General features: G+C 45.0%; 1 protein-coding gene across 10 annotated transcripts in view; it reads left to right on the forward strand.

Annotated features, from left to right (window-relative positions):
- HS3ST1 (heparan sulfate-glucosamine 3-sulfotransferase 1) overlaps positions 1 to 21687 on the forward strand; it is a 30326-nt gene that overhangs the window by 2244 nt on the left and 6395 nt on the right. For 2 of the 10 annotated variants that reach the window (XM_055086138.1, XM_055086141.1), the window contains exon 2: positions 15319 to 15372. The exons of 2 other annotated variants lie outside the window; for them this stretch is intronic. The gene's annotated coding sequence lies outside the window, so the exon portion shown is untranslated. Of the gene's footprint in view, positions 1 to 7601; positions 7663 to 14779; positions 14970 to 15318; positions 15373 to 16566; positions 16879 to 18111; positions 20407 to 21687 lie in introns of those variants that run through there. 6 more of the 10 variants (XR_008617854.1, XR_008617856.1, XR_008617853.1 and 3 more) reach the window with 6 other exon arrangements.

The following is a 21687-nucleotide window of genomic DNA, read 5'->3' on the forward strand; positions in this document are numbered from 1 at the left end:
CTTTCTAACTCTTTCAGCCGAGTTTGACTGGGATCAGCAACTTCGTGACTAAGCACTCTTAAGTCGAAGCAATTAATTATGGAGGTAACATCCAGTGAGGATCCCTTACGGAGGCATCTTGAGCGGTGTTTCCGGGCTAGAGATCCAGGCTGAAGCTGCGGGCTGTTCAGGGCACCGTAGCTTTAAGATGGGAAATTCCTTGCTTGGGAAACTGGTGAGAAAGTGCTACCTTGAACTTGCAAAGGGCATCAGAAAAAGCCCGTGGTTCTTAGCTGTGTTGTGGTGTGCTTTGTGTGAAATTTCAAGTCCTCCACTTTGTAGATGTTCAGGAACCCTTGGACTCCACAATATAATTGGAGATGCACTTTTGTTGTGAAAAGAAGAAATCCTTTTACTGGAGAAGTCTGGAGTGCTCCTTGAAGGGAAACACAAAGTGGAAGCTTTTCTTATCTTGAACTAAAATTTGATGGCGAATAGAAATGGGCTAGGGATGTGGACTGGCTGATGTAAAATTGCTTGATGGGTAAACAGTGCCTTTCCCAGAACAGGGCATCTACCCAGGGTGGCCTATACCCACAGGGAGTACAGATTCATGTTTTCTCTATTGAGGCCAGTTTGGAGAGAGGAACAGTAAAAGGTAGTGATGTCCTGATGGAACTGAGCCTGTATTCAGGGTCACAGCTGAGAATCCAGGTTCCAGGGCATGCTTCTAAGCCAGGGTCCTTGTGTGAGAGACAGTCTTGGAGGAGTAAAGGCCTGTAGCAGCTTTGGAGAGTAGCAACCTTCTAGCTGCTCTGTGGGAAGTGCAGTAACTTTCCAGCTGGTGTTGGAAAAGATCTGTGTTTTTCCCCATCACTTTGATATAAGTATCTTCCTTCAACCTCACTAATGATCCAGTGCTTCTTAGCAAGGCCAACATTTTCCAGTGGGGAATGGCAAGAGTGCTAGCTGAATTTGGAGCCAGCTTCTTGCCCCAGGACCCTAAGCAAATTATTTTTTACTCTCCAAGCCTCAGATTTTTCCTCTGCAAAATAGAGACTGAAAGATTACGAGAAAGTGAGAAATGTATGTGAAGAGCATTTGGGCAGTTCTCAAACACTGGTGAGAAATGTACAAGGTTACTTAATTTGCTTTTCCTGCCAATTTCATTTGGTCTATTTTAATGCTAAATTTCATTATAGTTTGTGAATGTCTTTGTGAATTACATATGCCAAACATTAAATGAGGGAGAGGATTCCATATAATGGACCAGTATCTCCTTGTGATTATGCCACCTGAAATTCACCAGCATCAGGGCTCCTGGCTTTTGAGAACTATTAGTTTCTTGTTTGTAGAACCAGAGTTAAATTTTTGAGTGTTTTTTGTTATTTTTAGCTTAATGCATTTCGTTTGTCTTCAGGAAATGTATGTTTCAGGAAGGGCTCTGACATTGATTAACCAAAAAAAGGAGGAACTTGCAGATGAGTGTATCAGTTGGGGAAAAGGGATACATGATCAGTTTCAGGAGATGACCTGGGTTTCCCTTGTCTACCTCTGTCATCAACATAAAGTGTCTCTCTGTTGCATTTTGGTGTTCAAAATTTGTCCCCTGGACCTAGCTAAGTGGCTAATACATGCTCGATAAGTATTTTTGAAGTGAGTGAATGAACGATTGAACTGAATCTTCACAGCAACCCTGTGCTGTATCCAGGCAGATGGCATCATTTCTGTTTTAAAAATTTGGAATCTGCTGATTAGAAAAGTTAATTAATTTTCTGAGGGTACAGAGGATTCCAGATTGGAGTTCAGGTCTGTCTGTTCTCATTCCATTCCGCTGTACTGCCTGTGTTGCCCTCTCTCTCCCATCACCACTTAAAATCTCCTCCTAATCCATATTGGACTAATGCATTTTGGAAGGTTCCCAACAACCAAACACCCTTCTTATTCAGGGGGTACCACCCTCCCCTCATGGAGGGACTTTTCCATGGGGGGGTGGGGCTCTTTCTGTGTGTCCACATCTCCGGGCCTTGAACTGGGGCTCAGCTGGATGATACCACCTGAGACTTGGAATCTCAAGGGACTAACTAAAGGACAAAAAGTCAATTGAGCATTTATTTATGACCATGGGTCATGAATCAGGTGGTGTCAGCAGCAGCCTCAACGTCACTGGATGTCCCAGGGATGCCATTCCTATGGCATTATCCTGACGCTCCCTGGTGCCAGGTTCCTTCCATTCCTTTTCATTTCCAAGCCTGGCTTTTCAGCTTCTCATTAATTCCTAGAGGTAACGCATAGTCTTCAAGTAAATTCTTTCTCTGTTTGATTTAGCCAGAATTGTAACCAGCTGATGCTCAGCCGTTCACAGTTTGTCTTCAGGCCTGCCTCTGGCATGAAGCGTTCTCAGCTTCCTCTACCCACAGGGAATTAAGCTCATAGCTTTTTCAGGCCGTTAGAATAATATTTACTGGGCCATAGTTTGTCAGTTGTTATGTGATACCACCAGAGTTCTAGAAAAATGAATACATTATTCTTCCAAGAAAGAGCGTAAACATCACGGAAATAGATCCCAGTGGGCATCTTTTCTTTTCTTTCTTTTTTTTTTTTTTTCTTCATGTTACATGCTTTTTGGTAACTTTCCAGCAGGGGTCGCTCACTCAAATGCCTTCAGCAGCCAGGCAAGGAACAGCCTGAGCAAAACAGGCCTGGGAACAATCAGGGTAAGGGCGGTGGGGGGCTGCAGCTCTGACCCAGCACACAAGTTGGGACCTCAGGCCCTGTCTTGCCACATCTGATTTTTTTTTTTTTTTTTTCCCAAGAGAGGCTGCAAGTTCACAATTTTATGTAGAATCTACTGACTTTTAAGTGCCAGCCGCTAATTCAAAACAATTCTATAAGTAGGCCTCCTCATCTATATCCCACAGGCCTCCAATTTATGGCCTCTGGGTTCCGGGGATAGAAAAGAAATTGGTTGGAATATGAGGCTAAGTAAGATCAGTTCTTGGGAGTATTGAGGCAAGGGTATGTTGGGAGTGTAGTGTAGACAGTGCTCCAGTGAGTTAAATTTCATGTCTACAGGATTTGTGTTTGCGGTATTCCTTTTCCTTGTCCTGTAAGCAGTTACACCAATTGCATTTATCCCTTTAATATTTGTTTATTGAGTTCCAGTCATGTACCGAGAGTTGTTCTTCTCACTGGTGACGCAGTAGGGAATAAAACAGAGGGAAAGCCTTGTCCTTCTGCTTGGCTTCTAGTGGAAGAGACAGGTAAAAAGCAAGATGGGTGAGGACAATCTATACTAGATTACATCGAGATGTGCTAAGAATAAAAATAAATCAAGAGGAAGTGTCAGGGTGCTGGGGTAAGACCCGTGGCAGGCGGGGCAGGAATCTCCAAGTTCAGTCTCTGACTCAGCATAACCAAAGTCAGGTTTCACTGTCGGAAATAAAAGATTTTGGGGTGTGGGAATTTGGACCCTGGATTATATTCTGGGAGTTGCTATTGTGGGTAAACCCCTAATAACAGACTGTTATCTTAATTTTAATGAAATCAACTATTGAGCCCATTCATTGAGTGTCCAGCAGGTACCAGGCACTGGATTAGGTGCTAGAATCCACTAACAGACGAAACCAATCAAGGGACAGTCCTCAGGGAAATTGTAGACCAGCATAGAAGACATGAATAAATGATAGCAAAAGAGTAGATGGCTAAAGTGAGCAAGGAGGGTGGAAAGGGTGTCATAACTATTGAGTTTTGACATTCAGAATGCTGGCATTCAGCATTTTTTTAACGGAGCATCTGATATGTGTCAGGAACAGTTTAGGTCTGTGCTTCTCAACCTATTTGAATCCTGGACCCCATCATCAGTGAAGAGTTTTTTAAAGCTTTTTTTACCTGGCCATGACATTTTGTGTTATTACCAAATTTCATTTTGTGTCAAGAAAACAAAGTATTTAAAAAATCTGTTCTAATTAGGATTTTTGAAACTCTAGTACACCCTCTCCCCAGTAGGCCCAGCCATTGATAGTGACTGTTGTTGCCAGGGCAGTTGTGCAGAAAATTTAAAAAATATTTCTTGTTCTTGAGGAACTTACAGTTTAGTATGGCAGTCAGATAAATTAGCAATTTTTTTTTTTTCGCATATGAGCGGAGAAATGCATCCTGTTTGAGCCTTTGCCTGTGTCATCAGGTAAGCCTGTCCTTGAGAACACCTTCTTTACGATCACCCTATTTATTTCTTTCATTTCAGTACTCTCTCCCACAGCATGGTTTTGTAGCCATAATGTTTATCTGGAGTCCTCTCATTACTTCATTGCTTCACTTGCTCACTATCTCTCACGCCCCCATCAGAATATGCACCCTGTGTGAGAGGCATCTGGAGGTGCAGGCTTGTTTCTCCCACCAGCTTCCAGAACAGTGTGTCTGGTTCCAAGTAGTTGCTCAGAAAAGAAACAAGAGGCAACATTTCTGCCTGGGGGAATTAGGAAAGGCTTCATGGGGGAAAGAGAGAGGCTTGCAGAGAAAAGCCAAAGAACGATGGTGATACAAGATAATCCAAATATGGCCCCAAGCCCAGGTGCGATCTCATTTGTGGGTTTTAGGGATTCCTAGTGTGGTCAGCCCAGGTGAAGAGCTGACATGCTAAACACAAACCCTTCCCTGATTAGATCCTGGCAGCTCCAAAGCAGTCTGGCATGAAAAGAATGAAAATGATTAAAAAAGGCTGAAGAAAAAGGAAAAAAAAAAAAGAAAAGAGTGAAAATGATAACTCTTTACTTCCATCTAGTACGTTAATACCCACTGTCTCCTTTTTCTTCTGTACCCAGTCCTTCAAGGCAGACAGGGAGCTCTTAGCATCTTCATTTTGTATTTAAGGAAACAAAGGTCCAGAAGTGAAGCTACTTTTCTTAGATCCTCAGAATGAAGGCAGCAGACCCTGGATCCAGGGCTGTGCTTCTCCGCCTGCAGTGAGCAGATCGCTCAAGGTGGAGACTGGTTAAATCCCTGGAGGACTGAGTTTTCTATAAGCGAAGAAATATATTTAGATTTCAAACATTCACGTCTCCTTTGATTCTTTAAGAACTTCCATTTCAGCACTTTCTGAGATGCGTTTTGTGTCTTGCTGAATTTCCCCTAGAATTCTGCAGATTAGGTACACCCTGCAATAGGGTTGCTTTATGTAAATGTCTTCACTCTTTAGTTTAGGAGAGTAAATCAGAGTCCTGCATCAGCAGTTAAAATACAGTGGGAGAAAGGTGATTGCAGATGCAGCTGAAATGAAAAGGCATCCTCTTCTAGCTGTGCTCAGAAAAATACATACTCAAGTGGCATGGAGTAAAAGCAGGCTGGCACTGTCTCTGGAAAACTCACTTGCACTTGATGTAAACTACGTCTTCAACCAGATTTTTCCCAGTGTCCCGGATAGGAAGGACAGAAAAGGTGTCAATTACAGATTTCTGGTATTAGATTTCGGAGTTATTCTTGAGGTGGAAACAGCATGGCTTTTGAAGTCATGTCTGTTGGCATTTCTGATCCCCTCCTTACTGATTGTATCACCCTGAGAAATAGACAGTTTTTCTGGGTCTCAGATTTTTCAACATTCTGATGAGGATTAAAAGAGATTGCCCATATCAAATGCCTAGCGTAATGCTCAAGAAAACTTACATTCATCTTGTGCAGAGTTGCCCGATTTAACAAATAAAAATACAGGACACCCAGTTAAATTTTAATTTCAGATAAACAGCATATACTGTTTTAGCATAGGTATATCCCAGATACTCAATATTAAGACATGATTGATTGTTTTTTTCTGAAATTTAAATTTAACCGGAAGTCCTTTTTTTTTTTTTTTTTTTTTGCGGTACGCGTGCCTCTCACTGCTGTGGCCTCTCCCATTGTGGAGCACAGGCTCCGGACGCGCAGGCTTAGCGGCCATGGCTCACGGGCCCAGCCGCTCCGTGGCATGTGGGATCTTCCCGGACCAGGGCACGAACCTGTGTCCCCTGCATCGGCAGGCGGACTCTCAACAACTGCGCCACCAGGGAAGCCCAAGAAGTCCTATATTTTATTAAGCATCTCTATTCTTGCAGTGACAGTTCTGGGTGATGCCTTTGGTGAAAGTTCCAGAGCTGTAGGCAGTTACAGGGGGGAGAATAGAGTAATTTGGAGGTAAAATGACTTAGCCAGGGATCCAAGGAGAGCAGGAAGGGCTGTTTTCTCTGATGAGCTTAGCAACAGATTAAACCAAGGCAAGCTTACTTGTTTGCTAAAAGAAGCAGAATTGTGGACAAGTCAGATCTCTGAGTGCATTTAATAAGTTAGTCAGATATCTCCCATGCATGCACCAGATTATTCCCAATACCCTTTGGGAAGCAGGTATTTTAATCCCGTGAGGCTACCAGGGGAGCATTCAGTCCGCTAACGCAGCACATCATTCAACAATATTGCTCCGAGCTCATTTACTGCAGGGCTGGAGTTGGAACTAAGAGGCACACACAAGGGTTCCACTGAGTACACTGAAGGAATACTTTGTGCTTTGAAAACTCACACCTGCAATTTCTCCCTCATCAGATGAATCCAAAGCTCATAAAACAGTGAGAGGGCCTTTCAGACCCGCTCCTCCCAAGTAGATGAACTCAGGTTATGAATTGAGTCCGAGATCTCCCCAGGACTGCTGGAATATGTTGTTCTGAGGATGGCCATGAAAATGTGTTTCCATTTCAAGTAATAACCTGCTGGGAAATTCAATAAGCAAGACTTTGGCTGCCGGTAGATTTTTCCCAAGCAGAATTTAATGCTTTCTTCTATAGTGAGATACTGCTCATGCCAAAATAATCAGTTTCTGTTGCATCTTATATTACTAACTCCTCATTTAACCTGAGCTGCTTACTAGCATTATGTTTATACGGAATATGGACCAGAAAGAAGGCAAAGTGGCATGGTGGTGAGGATGTAGTCTTAATCAGCCAGAGAGATCTGGTTAGATCTACTTTGCTACTTCTCAGCCATGCAGTAGGAGGTGTTACTTCCCCTCCCTAAGCCTCAGTCTCCACATCTTCAAATTGGGCACAATTAAAATTATAGCAGAGGATTGCTTAGCGCACATTAAACCAAATAAGTAATGTCAAGCATTTACATGGTGCCTGGCTCATAGTCAGCTTTTAAAAAAATGTTATTAGTAAGACGACAAAAGAAAGCAGTGTAGACCTTGAGATTGCAAACTCAGTGTCATGTCACAGAGACGATGGACTGAATCTCATGCATCATATTCATGGGAGACTCTCTGAGTCTTTTGCCCTTTGTTTCTTTAGTCTTTATTTATATAATCCATACAAATCTTATTATTTCATTTTCTGAGCCAGTAGCTTAGAAGCAGTAATGTAGAAAAGGTATTACTGTTAGGGGAAGACACAAAGTACAGAGAGTGAAAGGGAGGGAGGAAGAACCTGGGGAAGAGGGAGGGAAGGGAAGAGAAGGGAGAGAAGCAGGGCAGAAAAGGATTGTAAGAAGACAGAGGATTTGAAGCCCAGGGAAGTGCAGTGACGTCTTATAACAGTAAGTCCCTGGTTAAATCCCATCCCGATGCAGTCATTTAAGTAAATGCCACTCCTTCTCCCTCTCCCAAGGCTTCTCAGGACCCCAACTTAATACCTATGACCTTGAGGGAAGGACGCGAGAACTGTAAAGGTGAAACTGGAAGGAATGTGGAACGTGATGGAAACTGAGAAACTGAGAACCTTTCCCCCCCTCCTCTGTAACAGCATAAAGTCCTAGATGACAGCTGAACACAAGGGAACCCAGTGACGTTGTGTGGAGAGAACAGCCACCGTGCCCATCTTGGTCCTCCTCTTGCTGCGAGGGGTGGGTCTGTTATTTTGGGTTTAGTTTTACATTGCCATTCATTAAACATGGACTCTTATTAGAGTTTCAGGGTGGCATCTCTCCTGCCCCTATTTCTCCCTGTGAAATGGTTCCCTCCCTTCCGATCTTCAAGCACTTTCCACACCACACATCAGAGGAACTGACCTTTTCTGGCGGGGATAGCTCGGTCCTCCTCAGTTGTTCAGCAGGGTGGGAGCATCCTTGGGGCCAGAGCACTTTGGAGGTCACAAAAAAGAACTGCCCCTGCTCCAGAAGGTAGTGTACTATCTGAGGTGTTTGACATTGGGGAAAATGATTTTGTTTTTCCCAACCTTGGTTGCCTTGTTAAATGGAATTACACTTCTTCATGGACCTTTTGCTGCTAGAATCACATTTGATAACATATGTGAAACACTGATTTGAGAGTCTGGTACCAAGGAAGTGTGTATAATGCTGCATTTAGTAGTGATCATTAGCTTTTCTTGCTGGTAAGCCTGATTTTGTGTGAAAAGCAGATCAAGAATGTTATTAAGACTCTAGCTGTGTATTGCCTTCCAGATCACCTCCTCCTTCCGCTGATTCCCTGTCCAGGTGGTGCGAAGCCCATGGTGTCCCCAGCAGCCGCCCTCATCCCTTTGCTCTAACGTAGGAAGGGAGCAAGGTTGGGGAACTCTTTTAATCGGGGAAGGAAACCTTTCTCAAAAGCCTGCAGAAGGTTCCCCGGTAGGTCCCATTAGCCAAAAATTTGCCCACAGGCCAGAATTACAGAAGGAGAAACTAAGGCACAGGCATTTGAAACTGTGGAAGAGGCCAATTAATCGAATATGGTCATCCCGAATTGATCCCTCTGGAGCACAGGCTCCGGACACGCAGGCTCAGCGGCCATGGCTCACGGGCCCAGCCGCTCCGCCAGGCTCCGGACACGCAGGCTCAGCGGCCATGGCTCACGGTCCCAGCCGCTCCGCGGCACGTGGGATCCTCCCGGACCGGGGCACGAACCCGCGTCCCCCGCATCGGCAGGCGGACTCTCAACCACTGCGCCACCAGGGAAGCCCCCCCCTTGCCTTTGAGCAACTGTTACATTTATGTTTGTATCTTGCAATTGGCAATGGGTCCTGCTCCACTTCATAACATCTTTTATTTCTGTCTTCAGCTGAAATACAAATCTTGTATTCTTCTGGTTATGCTTTTCTTTCTCTCCCCAGCTCCATAAGTTTTACAACCATTTGCATCTGCAGTATTTCTCTATGTTAATTTCTCCAGCCCTGATCCGAACAATCTTTGCAAAACACAAATATAATCAGGTCCCTGCCCTGTCCCTTGATGAAGAATGTCCCATGGATCCCCTTGATTTACAGTATTAGTGTTTGAGTGCAGGACACTTAAACATAGATGAGATCTCGGCTCAGCCATGTTGCTACATCACAATATTCTTTTGGGCAAGGTAATCGTCTCTCTAAACCTCACATACTCTGTGATTCTTAATTATGGATTTTTTCATACACTTATTTAATGTTTAATCTGTTCCAGTAGATTAAATCATAGGAGGATGGAGGCTTCAACCCTGGATCAATTTTGAACCAATGCCTGGTAGGCAGTTGGCACCCAGGAAATAACTGTTGACTAAAAAAACCTAAGCCCAATATATTCTGTTTTTAATTCTGATTTGTCAGGATTAAATGTGGTGGTGCATAGGGAACATTTAATGCCCAGAGTGGGTGCTCACAACCTAGCTTTTCTTTTGCTGTTTTGGTTTTTTAAAAAATATAATACAAGTAATGATGCAGTTCAAGTCCTGCAGCATGGCATTCACATTCTAATGTTTCAAGCCTCGTCCCTCACCATCCTCTGTTCTGACACACACCTTGTGTTCTGACCACAGGATTGTCCATTGTTTCCCCAGAAAAATCAGGAACGTGGACATCCCACCCTTTGCCCATGCTGTTCCCTCTGACAGCCTCCCCGCTTTTTTAAAAATTTATTTATTTATTTGTTTTTGGCTGCGTTGGGTCTTCGTTGCTGTGCACGTTGCTGTTGCCACGCGCGGGCTTTCTCTAGTTGCGGCGAGCGTGGGCTACTCTTGGTTGTGGTGCGCGGGCTTCTCATTGCGGTGGCTTCTCTCCTTGCGGAACATGGTCTCTAGGCACGTGGGCTTTAGTAGTTGTGGCACACGGGCTCAGTAGTTGTGGATCGCATGCTCTAGAGCGCAGGCTCAGTAGTAGTGGCACGTGGGCTTAGTTGCTCCGCAGCATGTGGGATCTTCCCGGACTGGGGCTCAAACCCATGTCCCCTGCATTGGCAGGCGGATTCTTAACCACCGTGCCACCAGGGAAGCCCTTCCCCCTTTTTTATTAGCTCCAGACTCTGTCCTTCCCTTAGATCTGTCCTGGATGCTCTCCAACCACCCCCCCTCCCCAGCTCCATCCATAATAAATAACGTGCATGTGGCAGCTCTGCGGCTCTCTCTCTTCCAGGCACAGAGTAGGGTTGCATTTTTCCTATCTGAAGATCAGATGGCCTTGTGACTTGCTGTGGGCAGTGAAAGTAAGAGGAAGCGAAGTGTCACTTCCTGGAGCTTGAAGGGCCAGCTGAGGTTCTGTGCATTTTCTCCCCACTCTGGCGTGATGGCCTGCACTGTCTTTCTAGGTCTCTGAGAGCCTCAAGGCAGAGTCCTGCCACCAACCTGAGTTGGGACAAGCCGCCGAGGGAGGAGGCACTGAGATGTGGGGTCGATTCTCAGTTCTCCTGGCTCCTTCTGGCGCCGTGACGTTGCTGTGATTGCTGTGGGCTTAAACGCATCCCTCAGGAAACAGCTGCCCCCAGAGAGCCGGATAAACCACTGCTCTTAGAGCTTTGCATCCGCTCCCACCTGCTCCCCGATCTCAGTGCAGGATTGCTTAACAGAATGTACCGCTGGGAAGTGAAAGTACCGTTATCATAAACAGAAACATCAGTCTTTGAGAGAAGCCTGATGTTTTAGTTCAGATTTTTTGAGCTCACGTGGGCAGCTGTCCTTAGTGACCCACCAAGGAATGAAAGTGACCCCAGAAAATGTCCTCTGGGTGAAGTCAGTGCCACCCGGCTCTCTGTCCTTTCCCGAGCCCTCTCACTGCAGGCAGCCCTGTGTTCATAAGCCTGGGAGGCCCCTGTCCCAGGGACGGCTCTACACTGTTTAGTCTTGAAAGTGGAGCCGGCCTTGGCCTTGCTCTGATCCCAGCCAAGCTTCCTCCATCACACAAATTCCCTCAGATGCAGCAGAAGGGCTTGGGGTTGGCATGGAGCCCTTAGTGAGGGTTCTGATTACACAAGCCACCGGGCCCTGCTGATTTAAACAAACCTCATGTGTTCAGAATTGCCTTCACCTGCCGCCTTTTCTTGCTTAAATAGTTCTTTACGGTCCTCTGCAAAGATGGTGCAAAGGGTAATTATCTCATAATTGTTGTCCTTTAAAAACATTAGATTGAGCCACTTTGTGCTTTTCATTCTGCTGTTTTCTGTGCCATCTATCTCTCTCTGCATAGCTCTCAATACTCAAAATTTTCCACTTTTTCTGAAGAATGCTTTTCCTTGTCAAGTTTTGGGATGTTGCAATTCCTTTCTTTACTTACAACAATTATTTAGCAGCCTAGTTGTTATAAAAATCTGAATTTTAATTGCTATTATTGTCCTTTTATTTTTCTCTTCAAGCTAGTTCATCATACTACTGTTGATTGAACTAATTTTATTGGACTCCTATGTATTGAGGGTCTAACTCTGTGTCAGGTGGATTAAGGTATTTTTCTGCAATATCTCATTTAATTCTTACAGCCACTCAACATGGTAGGAAGCATACCCTATCTTTGGATGGGAAAAAATAAGACCCAGGGAGGCATGTAGCTTTTCCGTGATCAAATAACTAAGCCAGGATTTAAACCCCGGCAGATATCAACTCACTTGCTTTGATCTTCCCACACCGTTCTATTTATTTCTCTATTTTTCTGTTTATATACTTTACCCTGGATGTCAGTTAAAACCGTTGAGCTTGGTTTTTGTCCTCATCAGACCTCTGAATGTTCCTTAGGTATTTTTTCATGAAGCGTGTCACAAACTTCCTCTTCCTGGCCTCCTTTAACTTGCTAAAATAGTGTCTACCCCAGAGCGTCTTCCATCTCATTGGGCAGTAAGTATATATTTCCACATCCATCTTTCCCCTTCCACAGTGGTCTCCTGGAGGCTGAGGGGGGACCTGTCTCCTTCCTGTATCCCTGGGCAATGCCCGGAAGGGACCCGCCCTCAGGAGGCCTGGTGTCTGTGTCCTGAGCAAATCACATAGACTCCTGGGTGGTGTCTGAGGGAAGAAGGGAGAGTAATATGTGTAAGAAGAAATCTTCTTGAAACCTAATTTAGTGACTCACACTAAATGTCTTTCTCCCTATGACTCTTAAACATTTGAAGAAGACTTGTGGAAAGCCAAACCATGAATTTCAGCACAATCTTCAAAACCTCATTTAATTTGAACCCTTGTGCTTTGGCCAAGCCCCTCCTTTTCCCTGACTTGTTGGACACCAGTGCTAGTTTGAGTTTGGTCCTAATCTGAAGTATAAAGCCAGGCCTGCATGTTCCTACCAGCTGATGGGGGAATGAAGGTAGTTGTCAAAGTGGGAAAGCAATGTGGCTCAATGATCAAGGGGGACACAGTCATATTTTTTCTTTGACAACTTTGGAAACTCATTGTCATGGAAGCATCACATGGGCAGGACCTCAAGACACGTGTTAGCTTCATTAGTGCATTGATGGCCTTGAGAGGGTGTGAAAGTTGCAGGAAGTCTTGAAAACTTAGTTCATCATTGGAGCTATCTCTCTCTCATACACACACACACACACACACAATTTTATGTAGCAAATTCCTTTCAGAAGGAACTGGAATGGGGAATCCCATGGATGAGCCCTACTGAAGTTCCATCAAATCTAATCAACACCAGAAAACAAAGAGCAATGTAGAAAATCACATGAAGACTCTTGTTTGTTCCCTCCCTCTTCCAATGCCTTTGCTTTTTCCTGCTTGTTCACTAAGAATTGGAGAAAGAAATACAGTTATTGGGACATGATAACTCATTCCCACCCCATTTTCCATCTTTGATTTTGAAACACAAAACAAACTATTTCTAAATGTAACTCTGTTACAATTCTTCTCGTCTCTTGACACATTAATAAGACCAGAATAATTTGATGTATGATGTATGTCTACCCATTATTCTGTTATCTATGAATCTTTCTGCTAATAAGCAGCATATCTGTAGCCATTTCTCAGCCCTAACCTTAGTGCAGTCATCACATATTTTGCCCCCTCTCCCTCCATTTGCCTCCCAGTACACCCTACACTGCTGCGTGTACCTGAGTTATTCAAGGGAGGGAACAGGATGCAAGCTGTATCTCCAATTCCCCAGTGCCTGATACACAACAAGTCTATTTAGGGCTTGGCTGAATTGTGGCTACCCTGAGCAGGCTGATAATTGGGTTTTTGCACGTCCTACTATTCTTCAGAGGTTGCATCTTCATTTATTTAGGGAGAGACTGAGTGTTATGTGTGGTCAGAACCAAGAAAATGGACCCCTGTGACAGCCCTCGGCCCTTTTCTGTTGTCTTAAGCAATTTTGCTCACTCCCAAACTTACATCCCTCTCTTACACAAGCAAAAGCCCTAGAGTTCACTGCTTCTATCCAGCCTAGAAGGTCCTGAAGCTGACCCTTTGGAGTTGGGTGTGGGGAAGGCTTATCTCACCACACACAACCCCTCAGCCCCTACCCCAGCCTGAAGGGCTTGGTTTAATTGTATATCTTCTTATCACTGACAAGCGTTTTATATAATGCTATTTTTCTTCATCTTGTTTTGTTCTGGTGGTGACTAAGCATCCTTTGGAGATGGTTCTCTAATCTAGCTGATCCACCTCTTAATCAGGTGCTACGTTCAATTAATATTTGTTGAATGAATGCTGAATACGATCTGAATAGAACCAGAGCAGCAGGTAGTTTGGGAGACCCTACCCAAGGGGACAGTCTTTCCTGCTAGAAGCTGTATTATTTTCCCTTGTATCAAAAGGACTTTAGCAGTGTAGAAATTCAAGACATGTTGCTACCTTTAACCCATGAAATGTTAGACTGATGCCAAGTGACAAAACTTTATGATTTATTTTTAACAGTAATTGTTTTGTTTGGAATTTTGGATAGTAGTATCTTGCTTTGATAGTCAAAAATGTTTCTTAATTCTCTAAAGCCTTTGCGTTGTAGATAGATATAAGAGGGCGGATGTTCTTAGCATTTGTGGTCCGATTGTTTCCTTTTGTAAAAGAGGCTTAGAGTATTTCTTTGTCTTGGCCAAGGTCACACAGAAGTCAGGACAGAACTTGGGACTAGACCCCAGCTCCTGACCCCAGCTCAGCACCATGCTCACTCTTGTGCACTGGTCCTTTCAAGCAAAGGTGACTTTGTGGAGATGCATTTTATGTGCCCGAAATGTTAGCAATATTGACTACCTGAATAAGACCTTTATCAGCCACTACAGTGGAAAACAGAGTCCTGCCAGGGCTGATGATGACATTTGGTGAGGGTTTTCTATATGCCAGGCCCTCTTCTTAGCACTCATGTAGTAAATATCTCCTTTAAGCCTCATGACAATCCTACAAAATTAATACTGTAACCATCCCTACGTTTCAGGTAAAACAAACAAACAAAAACAAAGCACACAGAGAACACATAACTTGCTCTTGGTCACACAGAGGGAGTAAGGGATGGAGATGGGATTCAAACCCACACTCTTAACCACCAACCTGCCCCCTCTGAGCTCTTGTAATTCATCTTAGGATTCCTGAATGTCTCCCTCAGATGCCAGATCGTTTCAAATATGTTATTTAAGTAATAAGAAATTGACAATATTTTAAAAGAAGAAACCATAAATCACTTTGCAGCAACATTCAGAAAGAATAAATGACCAGGCCGACGATGATTGAACTTATTGTAGAGTGTTATATTCAATCTGAAGATACTGAAATTATAACGAGAGATAACAAGAGATCACAGAGAAGCTTGTGTCAAGTGCAAGATCTTTTCAATAGATTAAATGGCATTTAAAGATTTCAAGATGACTGAGATAATAAGGTAGGTGTTTCCTGTTTAAAGTAAATTCATTATAGATAAGTTCAAGCTCAAATCAGAGGCAAATGAGACACTTAATTCATTTTGTAAAACCTGAAGCTTAAGAATAAAGGAATATTTAACTTGAATAGTGTTTTTAAAAAATTTTTAAGTAAGGGATGAACAGAAATCACAGCCCTATGTGTATGCGGGGGGATGGAGGAAAAAGCCATGCACCACCATTGCTGTATTCAGTGCTGTTACAGGAACGGCAGCAATTTAATTCAAAAAAGGAAAAAAAAAAATACAGTGTAAAATCAAAACCAGCCATGGCACCATGCTTTAATTCTGTCCATGCCTGTTTCCCCCTCAGAGACTTGCAAGCAGGGATGTCTTAGTCCTCACTGCACCCCCGGTGTGTTTCAAGGTCAGTACTAAGCTCTCACTTAAATGTCTGCCTTTAAATGATCGTATTAAGCCAAGAACATGCATATCCAAAGCAAAGACAAAATCAAGCTCTTGGACCAAAAGTGAGCAGTAGTTTCCAAGATTTTCCATTAACTTGCCCCATCTTGGAGTCTGTGAGCGTCATTGCTGGGGTTCAAGCTCAGCACTTTTTGCTTTGTTCCATTGCCATGGCTCTTTTCCCTCCACTGTGTTTCCGAATCTCAAGTTGTGACCCCTGCTGGCTCCCTCAGCCTCATATCTGTCACCCTCCCCCATAGACTGTACCTCCACAGCCAACCCCAGCACGGGCCGAGTCCCCGCAACCTGCCTTGCCCTGCCCTGATTCTGCTACAAACGCCATGTGGCATGATTTTCCCTGGGGGTACTGCCTGCTGAGCAGACCCCAAGCCTCCTCCTGGGTCATACCCGGCCACTGATCACCTTTCTGTAGAATGGCACCAGGCCCTCGCTGGTCTTCTACCTGTGTGGCCTCTCTCCCCTGGGCTCTGATGCAATTGTGCCTGATCCCTGCCCACACTGAACACGGTAATAGGTCCCCTTCCACCTGTATCTTCTGCTTTACAGGGTGCTCTGAGGACGGTGACTGGGTTATTTCTGTGTCCCCGGGAGCTTAGTACAATCTTAGAAACATCATAGGTGCCTTGTAAAAGTTTGAGGGGGGCACCTGTGGGCCAAGTATAGACCTGAGGCATCGGTCTTTGCAGACTGGCTTTCTAATCTTTTCTTTTTTTCATCTTCACCTGTCTTGGCAACTGATAGCCATTTATTACATTCATAAATAATAATACTCATGAGTTTTCACATAAATATCCATAGTTCAATCTTGAAAAATCCAAAGACCAGCCCACATGGGTCTCTTGTCTCCAACCACATCTGCCGGAGTTGGCAGCGGCTGGCTCCTTAGACAGACCACGTACACACACGGTCTGCAGTCCCCACTGGCCAGCAGGCTTCCTAGGTTGATACCACTTGCCTGATCCAGGAGACGGCTGTGTGCTACCCCTGGGAAAACTTACACAGTGGAAGCAGTCCCAAGCAGACTCTTTTTCCTTACTGTTTCTTCTAAGGGCTATGTATGAGTCTGCTCAGGTAGCTGTAACAAAATGCCATGGACCGGGTGGCTTAAACAACAACAAAAATGTATTTTTCCCAGCTCTCCAGTCTGGGCAGTCCAAGACCAAGATGCCAACAGATTCAGTTCCTGGTGAGAGCTCTCTCCTGGATGCAGATGGTTGCTGTCTCCTAGTGTGCTCAAGTGACAGACAGAGTACCAATCTCTCTTCCTCTTTTCACAAGGACACTCATCCCATTGTGGGTCTTATCCTCAGGACTCCATCTACATTTAATTACCTCCCAAAGGCCCCATCTCCAAATATCCACCACACTGGGGATAAGGGCTTCAACCTCTGAATTTTGGGGGGAAACAAAATTCACTCTGTACAGTCTGGCTCAAGAAATGAGACAAATCCGCCCTCTACCTTTGCCCACCCAGGGGAAGAATTTACTTTGGCTTCTGTATATGTATTTTCAGCTGCAAAGTATTCTACTGTTCCCTGTCCCAACATAAAAGAAACACAGATTCCCATGTGTTTGGGCCCCGGTGGCATGGGAATCAGGAGACCTTGCTTTCTGATTCATTTCAGCCCCTACACACTTGACCTTGGGGTTCCCGTTCTGTGCCCACCTGTTTCCCCATCAACAGGGATACGGACAGGACAAGATGACAGCGCAGGGTTCTTTGGCCTCTGATGCTGTGTGTGTCTTTCCTTGCCATTTCTGGGGAAATGTATGGATTTCATGGCTGCTGGCCATCTGTGGGGTGATGATGACCATCCACCTCAGCCAGGGAGGTTCCCACAGTCAGATGGTACCTGTTGGGAGGTTGGGTCACACCTGGAGCAGGGATCGAGCCGTGCATATCCAAGTGCACTGAGGCAGCCCAGCTCCTGCCTCCTGTCTGCTAGCACAGCCCTCTTTTCCACTCAGCCGCACTGAGTAATAAGAGAGGCCCTGTCCGCCCTCCTGTCACAGAACTCTGCCTGTGCCAGTGTGTTTCTGCTTCTAATGAAGGATTTATTTAGGTCACTGCTGCCTTCTGTGCACAGCACCGCAGATTAAACATGTTGAGGAGAAGTAGCCCCTCCTCCTCAGCCCCCCTGGGGGCCTCCCCACTGCACACATATGGCTGCACATCACTCAGGCAGGGGGTGTTCATAGCGGACCCTCTGTGTGCCCCCTCCCCAGATAGAGAGCCTGGATTGCTCCTCTGTGTCACTCTCCTTTCTTCCGTAAGCCTCTGTCTGGTTGAGTCACTGCAGTACTTTGGATCATGAACAAATGCGTTTGACTAATTATCATCCTTGATTCCCATTTATACCACACAGCCTTCCTTTTTTAGGGACAGAAATAGCTACCACGATTGAAGGGCTTGCCTTGGGCCAGGCAATATGGCAACTTCGTAAGCACCACACAGACTGTTCTATTTAATCCTCAAAATTGGTATACGTTGGGCCAAGGCATTCAATCTAAGGCTCTGAGATTTCAATACTGTCTTGTGGATTTTAAGTTAGAGAGCTGAGATTTGAGCCTGGGTTCTTGGCTCTAATCCTCTGAATTCCAACATCTCCCCTCTGCCCCCCTCCACAGATAACATCACCTCTGTGACCGGACTGATCCCTCTCTATTTTGTCTACCGCAGGTGGTTCCAAACCTGGATTTAAAAACAAACTGCCCCAACAATCATAAGAAACAAAATCCAAAGGCGCGTCAGCCTTCACAGCCCAAGGCCCAGGGCATCATCATCTGAATGTGAATGAACACAGTTGTTCCAAGCTCACTGAGTTCTTGCCATTCCGAGGGCTATGGGTGGGCAGACCAGTTCTCCTGGGAGCTTATTGAAACACAGACTCCCAGGCCTCTCCCCAGAACTCTTGGATCAGAATCTGCATTTTGAACTACATCTCTAGCGGATCGGTGTGCACGTATAAGTTTTCAAAGCACTGTTCCTGGTGATTGTCCTGAGGCAGACAGAGCTCCTGGGGGGATGCTTTAGTCACCTCCCACTAGCAACTCCTTTCTAGATGCTTCAACCCTAATCTCTCACTAATTGGGAAAACAACGTTGTATGGGTTGACTTCAGACTACCTCTAGGGCAGTTTGCCTTTATCATCCTCATGGTATCATGGAATTCTCAGAAGCTCGGCAAAACACTGTGACTGAAATCTTCTGGCCCTAAAGCCTTGCCCCCACCATGCTGCCCTCCCTGGTTGACCCAGGTCCCTCCTTCCTTCAGTCCTGAAGAATTACATTCATTATGCAGGTAACCTTTTGTATATATGGAACCTCCCAGCCGTGCCATGGAAGCAACAGAGCATAGAAAGTCTGGAAGCGGGAGTGTTGGAAGAGTCCTGATCTTTTTCAAGGGGAAAACAGGGCCAATTACTCCTCCTTTTCCCTGGTAGCCAGTGTGGCCCAGAGAAACTTATTAACATTATGTGGACTGACCTGGGGTCTTTTCTACCCTGGACTCCTTCTACCCCATCCTACCTCACAGCAATTACCGTAAGTAAATCCAAACCAAAGTGAATGTCAACACTGGATGACAAGTGTCATGTGTAGGCAATTTCAAGAAAATAAATATTAATGCTAGTCTTGAGATCTCACTGTCCTTCTGTAGACTGACAGGCGTGAGCTAAATCTGTTTCCTCTTTCTTGGTTTCCAAGATGATCTGCCAAGGATGGAAATTTGACAGCTCTGCCATGCGCTGTTAAGTTAGCAGTGCAAAGGTAAAAGTGAAGACATTTTTTTCTCCTAAAGATGAACAAAAGATCGTATACTGTTGATTGCGCAGAAGTTTGGTTGGATATGGAAATGACAGTTCTGATCAAACTGTCTTGGCTCAGGTATCAGTGCATTCCAGAAAATTAAATCACTCAGTACTCGGGGATGCTTGGAGAGAAACAATTCTTGTAGAGCCACACAAGAGCTCTTGTCCTTCCTGCTATGTTATCATTCTTTGGAGTAAGCTCTCCCCTCTGCCTGGAATGCACTTGCGCTGCCCACAGAAGGCATCTCCATTCAAAGGCAAAGCAGCACAGTGGGCTTTACAGATGGCCTGCGGAATTTTAGTCATCACACTTCCTGGTTCTGTGACCTTGAGAAGGTCATTTAACCTTAATAGCATGTTTCCATGTCTGCCTTGGGGAGAGAGACGGGCCATTAACATTCGTTGGATGCCCACTGAGTGCCAGGCACTGCACTATCTCTTTGGCGAGGGTGATCTTACTGAGTCACGATGACATCCCTGTGAAGTAGATTTTAGCCCATTTTGCAGAACGGCACATTGAGCCCCAGAGAGGTGAGAAACTTACCTGAGGTCAAGTAGGTATAAGAATTCTAGGGACTTCCCTGGTGGCGCAGTGGTTAAGAATCCGCCTGCCAATGCAGGGGACACGGGTTCGAGCCCTGGTCCGGGAAGATCCCACATGCCGCGGAGCAACTAAGCCCAGGCACCACAACTACTGAGTCCACGTGCCACAGCTACTGAAGCCCGCACACCTAGAGCCCGTGCTCCGCAACAAGAGCAGCCACCGCAGTGAGAAGCCGTGCACCTTAACAAAGAGCAGCCCCCGCTCGCCACAACTAGAGAAAGCCCGCACACAGCCAAAAATTAAATAAATAAATAAATTTATAAAAAGCACAAAAAAAAAAAAAAGAATTCTAGCCTGGGTCTGTCCAAGTACAAAAGGTTCTTTGCTTTTCTACTACTGCACACTGCCTTTTCATTGCTTAAAAATATATATAAAATAAAAGGAGACTAACCACCTCTTACCATCGTTACAAGTGTTAGAGGAGATAATTTATACACGAGTGCCTACCGCCTGAAACACAGTGGGCACCCAGGGAGGAATCTATTTCTTTCCAACCCTTTTGTCAGATCCCTTAGACGACTTGGGTCCCCATGTTTTGATCGTCCCTGTTACCCGAGGAGATTCTCACCTGTGCCAGCTGGGCCAGATCCCTTGGACGACTTGGGTCCCCATGTTTTGATCATCCCTGTTATCCGAGGAGATTCTCACCTGTGCCAGCTGGGTCACCGTCTTTTGTTGAGAGGCTGGGATGTTTTACCTGCAGACACAGGGACGGAAGGCGTCACTTCCCGATGCACTGAATTTCCCTCCCGTTAAATATTCTAGTTATTTCATTTTACCCACGAATATACTCCAGTGGTGGGACTGAGAGCAAATATATTTTATTAGTTACATTTGAAATCTAGGTCATGATGTGAATTATGTAGTAAGAAGACTCAAGGAGAAAATTAAAATATTTTTGAAGGGTTATTTCACTGCTTCCCCTCCTTCTGTAATGAAAGTATGTTTTTAGACTCTCAGGTGATCTTGTCCAATCGCCATGAGAAATTTTGAGTCCCCCTCTTAACATCTGGTTTCTGCTTGACCCTCAAGGGAGGGAAAACTCAGCACTTTTTGACACAGTCTTTTTCATAAATGGACAGACTGCTAAGTTTCTCTTTCTGCTGAATTAAAAGCCTTTCTCAGTGCCTTCAGTCATTTGCCTGACTTTCCACAACATTCAGTGTGTTCATTCAGCAAATAGCATCTCTAGCACCCACTGTGTACAAGCAATCATGCCAGCCCCAGAGGATGCAGCAAAAAGAGACAGGACACCGATAAGGAAGCTCTGGATTAACATTGTCGGGTGGAGAGGCTGACAGTAAAACAAGCAAACAATTTTGGATAGTATATGAGGAATATAAAACAAGATGATGGCAAAGAAAGTGATTAAAGGAGAGTGGGTGGGCTGACATTGCCGGAAAGCCAACATTTGAAATAAAATCTGAATGACAAGAGAGAGCCAGCCTCGCAAAGCCTGGGGCTAGCATCCTGGAAAGAGGGAGCAGTAAATGCCAAGGCCCAGAGCTGGTGTGAGCGTGGTGTGTTCAGATGAACAGAAAAATCAGGGCTTGGCTTAAAGGGGCAGTGAGGCGGGAGGGGCAGGCAGGTCCCATCCTAGGTTCTTCCCTGACCTGAAGAGGAGTTTCTATTTAATTCTTAATTCAAGGGAATCTCCATCTGGAAAACCCTGTGTCCTTCTCCCATCTCTTTTGGGGACCTTTTAACCCATCTACAAAGGGAAGGATGGGGTTCACTTTATGCTCATTCTAGCAAGTCTGGGTCATTCCAAGGAATCCTGTTCTTCATCAGAGAATCAGTGCCTGGCATGATGGTTCAACAAGACCAAAGACAAACCAAGGAG

Source organism: Physeter macrocephalus, chromosome 7 (assembly GCF_002837175.3).
Source record: "Physeter macrocephalus isolate SW-GA chromosome 7, ASM283717v5, whole genome shotgun sequence".
NCBI lineage: Eukaryota > Metazoa > Chordata > Mammalia > Artiodactyla > Physeteridae > Physeter > Physeter macrocephalus.